Raw genomic sequence first — 6789 nt, forward strand, 5'->3', positions numbered from 1 at the left:
GAATTACAAAAGTTAAAACCCAGTTTAGTAACCACTAAAAGGCCTGTGTAACTCCTTGGTCCTTAGACCTGATACTGTGACTTAGTGGCAAAGGCAAAGGGCAGATTTCTAGCTATTTCAGACTTCTCCCTTAGTGAACAATAAGTTAGCACCTTCAGTCCTGGTTCCACCACAGACTTGGCTCAGGTCTGTGAACCTGAGTGTAGACTTTTGAATCTAAATGGTGTGAATGGAAATTTGGTCTCCTACTAAGATAGAAGTTTGAGTGACTTGGATAGCTGTGGGCAAGTCTCTTTTTAATAGCCTGTTGTTTGACCACATTTAGTTTAGATGCAGGGATACATTACTAATTAGTCGCAGTGGTCACCCCAAGGTAGAGCAAGAGAGACAGAGTAGAGGGACAGTGATCAAGCTCACGCCATCTGTCATTTTATGCTGCTTTAATTGACATGTTCTTCATGTATTTTAGTAATTCAAGAATAAAAATTAACATTACATATAGATTTTTAATTGCCTCTTTGTTTCTGACAAAAATTAAAAGTAAAAATGAATTTAAATAACAAGGCAATATGGTAAGAGCAGGGGAAAGAAATGGAGCAATGATCATGGGCAGCTCCTGAAGTCCAATCTGGAGGTTTTATTTATCAACATCGGGGAATAAAATGAAACTATGTAACAAGACAGGCCTGCCTGCTTTTTCTCAGCAACAAAGCAGCCCTGTCTGCTTTCCTTAGCAACACAACAGCCCTGCCTGTCTTTCCTCATTTATGCCAGAGTCAAAGGGGTCAATAGACCATGACTAAAGGAGGAAATTAGAGCTGTCATTGACAGATAAAAAAGAACAAGCCCTGGATATGTCTGGAAACTTATAAAGCATCTGAAACCTTAAACACTTAGGCCTTTCAGAGACCAGTCTTTCACAGAAACTAAATATTCAGAGAGAAAGCCAAGATGTGTTCTGAGAACTGTAGATTCCCTTACTCAGAGAACACACAGACCTCCCAATGACAGAATCATCCCTGCCAACAATAGAACTTTCTAGTGAGGCTCAGAGAATAGAGGACACATTAAACTTTTCTCACTGCCAGAAACCAGCCCACACACTGAAGGCACCAGGACAATATGGGTTGGAGGGCTCAGCCCTGTTGCAAACAATGGATGAAGCTCAGAGGCCCACACCTATCTCGTGATGTACTCACACCTCCTAAATGTCCAACAGCTTCCAGATGGTGTCGGCAGCCCTTCAAAAAGATCAAAAACAAGTCGTTTATATAAGGATACAGGTGGACCTATTGCAACAATGTGAAGTACAAGTTGTCATGTCGAAAACAAACTTTACAACTTGGGGGGAGGATTGGTGGAGGGGGAGGGAGGATGGGAAGGGATGGGAAGGGTAAACAAAGGAGGAGGCTACAATGCTTGATAAGAAATGTACTCACTATCTTGCCCATGTAATTGTAACCCCTCTGTACACTATTTTCACAATAAAAAAAATTAAAATTAAAAAAAGATCAATTTGTGGTGCCCAGCTCTAAAGCCCAAACTCCGCACCCAGTGTTAGCCCTATTGAGTGACTTACAAGCCAAGTGGGGCTCTCTCATAAATTTCCTAAAACCATCGCACTCCATGATAGCATCCAGTCACAGGTCTTTTGGTGACAAAGCCTCGGGGTCATTCAAGACAAAAGCAGCCATGACCTCAACTCCACCTGCCATATCAGTTCAACAAGACTTACTCTTTTGCTTGCTCAAAAGTTGGTTTAATTTTGGGATAATCTCGCCAACACTGTCTCCTAATAACACTGCCACCAAAGGGTGACTCCCTCACCCAACCAAACAGTCATACAAGCTGGAGGTGTTGTCTTTGGACAGGACAGACTAGCCTTACATGAGCCCATTTCCAGGGCCCTCTATTCCCCCAGATGTCTTGGAAGGGGCATCTGCTCCCTCCACCAGCAGGCCTACCGCTCCTCCCAGACTCGCACTGAACACAGCAGAATCTAGCCAGATGGACACTTCATGTCCATGTTGTGAGGGCTGCTGTCTCCAAGTTCTATGGTTGAGGAGATGCTAGGCAGGTTCTTTTGCTGGCAGGTGGGCCAGGGGACTCTGCAAAGCCATGCAGCAAAGATTCACCTACCAGCCTGCCCAGTGTGCAGCTGGCCAAGCCTAGTGTCTGCTTGGAGCTGTAATATTATGGAAACTTCAGATTCCCCCTGCCAGGCCAGCAATGAATTGCCCAAAAAGAGCACCAAGTACTCCTGATCCATCTACTGCAGTCTTCAGCAGTTTCCTCCCACCAGCATGGAACTATGTGGTGCAACCAGATTTAGAGGGATATTTCTGGATAGCAAGCAAGTCTAATTTTTTTTTTGGAGCCAGCAGACTACTAATATAAGCTCATCATCTGCCCCCTGCCAGCCTGGACAGCCCTGCCCCACCCAGCTCCATTGCCCACCCTGTGTTTAGGGCCCCCCCTGAGCTCAGATTCTGCTCTTGAATCTGCCCATGTATTCAGAAAAGAGCCCAGAGAAACCTTTGGCATTTGTTGTGCCCCTGAAGTCAGGCCACAGTGAGGCTTCTGCAGCCCCCAGCCTTGCTCCAAGCATAGCCACCAACCAGGGAATACCCCCGGTTCCAACGCAGACCTCTGATGTGTAAGAAAAAGAGGCTGTGCTTGTGCTGGCACAGTCACCAGTCAGCAGTCCTGGCACAGGGGCATCTGCTAAGGCCACCCCAAGTAGCTGTGGGGCTCTGACATCAAGACAGAGGCAGGAAGGTGCACCCATGCAGGCTGCCTTTGAGAAGCTTCTCTTACAGGTGCAGGCCTGGCGGCCTTTGAAGCAGAATATGACACTGCAGAAGAACACAGCACACTAGAAGAACCCGACAAGCAATGTCCCTGTGATTAGAGACCTGACTAAGGCAGGAAATGAGAGAGAGACAGAGAGACAGAGAGAGACAGAGAGAGAGAGAGAGAGAAGCTATTTGTGCTTTATACTTATTTCAATATCCTTGCCGAGTAATGCATATTTTTATCAAGAAATAAAGAGGAGAACTTCAAACTCTAACTCTGATGAAGTAGCTAGGATCAATCTAAACTTCCTACCATAAACAATCACAAAAGTGGGAGCTATGTGAAACTATATATGTATATAAATGTATATATAATATAAACATATAGGCATATATATATTCACATATACAATGTGAATATATAATGTATAATGCATATATGTATACAGAGATTTGAAGGAATAAAAACCAATACCTTCCCAATTTTGATTGAAAGCATGAACCCTCCTATGCAGCAATCTATCAGATCAAAAAAGTCAATTAACATAATTACACAGGTCCAAATTGATACATTCTAATTAAACAAAAACAGAAAACATCCCAAAGTACAAAGACACAACTCATCACACACAAGTAATCTTCAATTATATTAAGACAAATTTCTCATCAGAAACTAGATTCACTATTAGACAGTAAGGACAAAAAATTTAAAGTGTTAAAAGGACATATGTAAAACCCACCTTTCTAACAAATATACTTCCTCCAAATGTAAGAGATGTGCTAAGTACCTACCCATGGCTCAGGCCTATAATCCTAACTACTCAGGAAGGTGAATTGTGAGGGTGGTGGCTCAAAGCCACCCTGGAACATGTCCCCTCAGGAGGAAGTTGTAGGACAGAGTTGTCCTTGAGAAGGACGGAGGCCTTTGTGCAGTGCTTTTGCTGGAACAAGTCATAGAATAAGGTGGGCATCAAGAATGGAGGCTATTAGCTAGTGTCTCCAGAAAAGCAATTTATAAGATTCATGAGTCTTCTAGAAAATCAGAGGATTTTGACCACTGTACTACTGGTTTTAGAAATGCCACGAGAATGACCAGAGCAATATGAAGCCACATGGATTCCTTAGTAACAGTCTTTGAGGCCTAAGAGCTAGTGTTTCAATGCTGGCAGGCTGTAATTGGTCCACTTTTTCACTGACCTCACTGGCCCAGATTCTGATTGGTCCATTTCTTCTATGACGCCTAGTTGTGATTGCTCCATTGTGTGAGGTCATGCAGGATATACAGTAAGCCACTGTGCTCCAACCTATGTCAGTTAACAGAGCTTGGAGCTCTTGCTTGATGACCCCCTGGACTGAATCAAAGCTAAATTATTTTTTGGGTTGTGGGGACGGGCTGTTATTTGGATTTTAGTATTTCTTTTTACTCTTTCTGGGTTTTCCTTTACTTTATTTAATTTATTTAGGTAGACTTGCTACCTGCCATTGTAGCAGAAGGATGGAAGTACAGAAAGAATCATCCTTGAGCTCCTTGAAGGAGGAAATAATCAAACAATACCAGAAGAAAGAGCTCTTTGACACAGGTACCTATGGAAAAGTGAAGCTGGCCCATTCCCAGCTCACAGACAAGGACGTGGCATTTAAAATACTCTTGAAGTGAGAGTCCTCATCATTGGATAAAGAATGAGGTGGACATTTTGAAAAAGGTATGGCACAAACACATCATCAGGTTGTACCAGGTAATGGAGAAGGAAGAGTATGTGTATCTCATCATGGAACTGGCCACTAGGGGTACCTCCTGGGGTGGATCTGAAAATTCTGCCGCCTGTATGAGGATGAAGCCAGGAGGCTTGTCACACATGTTGTAAGAGCTGTTCACTACTTACACCAAAACAAATCATACACGAGTACCAGACAATATCAAGGTCAGTTGATTTGGTCTGAGCATCTGGCTCACCATAGGGCAGTTGCTAATGAATGTATGTGGTGCTATCCTATTCCATCCTCCTGAAATGTTCTTGGAAGTAATGATGGCCTGGTGCAGGTGTCTCATGCCTGTAATCCTAGCTATTCAGGAGACTGAGATCTGAGGATCATGGTTCAAAGCCAGCCCAGGCTGGCTCTACCCTCTGAGCAGACTCAAACTGATACCAAAGACTAATTTGAGTAGGAGATGGCAGAGGATAGAGGTGGCTAGCAAAATAGCTACTATTCTTCTCAGAACAAGCTGCTGAATGTGGGCCCAGATGAATTGGTTTATAAAATATGAGGTGTGCATAAATTATGACATCCACAAAAGGCTGCAATTAATATATGTCTGTCATGGATGGACACAAAATAGTCTATTTATGTGAAATATATTGACTCAATCATTCCATAAGGAAAAAATGAATGATTAAAATTTTCTGGGGCCTTGGGCTAGGCGCTGGTGACTCACACCTGTAATCCTAGCTACTCAGGAGGCTCAGATCTGAGGATCACAGTTGAAAGCCAGCCCGGGCAGGAAATTCTGTGAGACTATTATCTCCAGTAAAACACTAGAAAACCGGAAGTGGTGCTGTAGCTCAAGCAGTAGAGAACTCACCTTGAGCTGAAGAGCACAGAGACAGTGCCCAACCCAGAGGTCAAACTCCATGACTGACCAAAAACAAAACAAAAAAATAATTTTCTGGTGCAGGTCATTGTGTGGATTCCATCAGTATTGAAAAGAAAGTTCACAAGAAAAGGTAATAGTTACAAAGTAGTGTGGAAATAATTAATCACTGAATTTTGTACCTAACTAGCAAGCAGGAGACCCTGTGTTCAACCCCCTGCACATACAAAAAATGCCAAATCATCCTTCTATTATCTACCTTAAGTTGTAGGTGCTCCTCTACTGTTATGATTGTATTGCTCAGAGGTTCTCTGATGGATGTTTACTCATGCTTTTACACATAATCCATTATTTGAATATTGATGTTGAGTTTTAAAGTGTAATGTGTGTATTAAAATTAGGGCAATGCCTGTATTTCTAACTTAAGAGGCTAAAGCAGGAAGATCCCTATTCAGTCAAGGCTTCATAGAAAGGTACTTCCTAAATCCCCATGCTAGTGCTGAAACTGGAGGTACAATTTTTTGTAAGCAATTACAAGTGAGAGATAAGTTTCTGATCATATTAGATTTTGGTCATGACAGTTTGGAATTAATATTTACATGAATTTTAAATTTTCCCTTTTCCCCTTACTCTCTGTATGTCATTTTGAAACTTTGTAGTATGTTCCTCTTTGTTGCCCTTAAAAAAATAGGTTTCCTTTGTATCATATTAAACATGATTTTTTCTGTATTACAATTTATTATTAATTTTTGAAATTTTTTATGTTTTTTTTCTCTATCTAGATACTGGCCACTGTCTCAGAGATTTTGCTCAGTTCTGACAATTGAGCCACAGCTCAACTTCCAGCTGCTTTCTTTTTGAAGAGTCTCATGCGAACCCAGCACAACTAAAGAGGCTGAAATCTGAGGATCTTGGTTTGAAGCCAGTATGAACAGCAAAGTCTGAGGTTCTTTTTATTATTATTATTTTGCCATTGGTTGTGAGCCTGAAAACTAGGCTTTGGCACTATCCATCAGCATTCCAGCTTAAGGTTAGTGCTCTATCAATTGAGCGGCAGCAACATTTTCGGCTTTTCCTGCTTATGTGGTTCTGATGAGTCAAACCCAGGTCCTCATGCATGCAAGGCTAGCTCTGTACCACTGAGCCAACTTCCCAGATGAAGTCTGAGATTCTTATCTCCAATTAATCACCAAAAAGCTGGGGATTGTCGTACTCTAGACTTGAGTAAAACAGGGCAAGTTCAACCCCTAGTACTGGTAATTACATACACAAGTCTCATGGACTTTCTTGCTAGTGCTGGCTTTGAACTGCGGCCTGCGTAGCTAGAATCTACAGGCATGAGCAACCAGATTCTGACATTTTAATATTTTTACTCAGCTCTTTCTTGCCTTCAACCTCATTGCT

The sequence above is a fragment of the Dipodomys merriami genome, unplaced genomic scaffold (assembly GCF_024711535.1).
Source record: "Dipodomys merriami isolate MVZ:Mamm:240054 unplaced genomic scaffold, mDipMer1.0.p SCAF_492, whole genome shotgun sequence".
Taxonomy (NCBI): Eukaryota; Metazoa; Chordata; class Mammalia; order Rodentia; family Heteromyidae; genus Dipodomys; species Dipodomys merriami.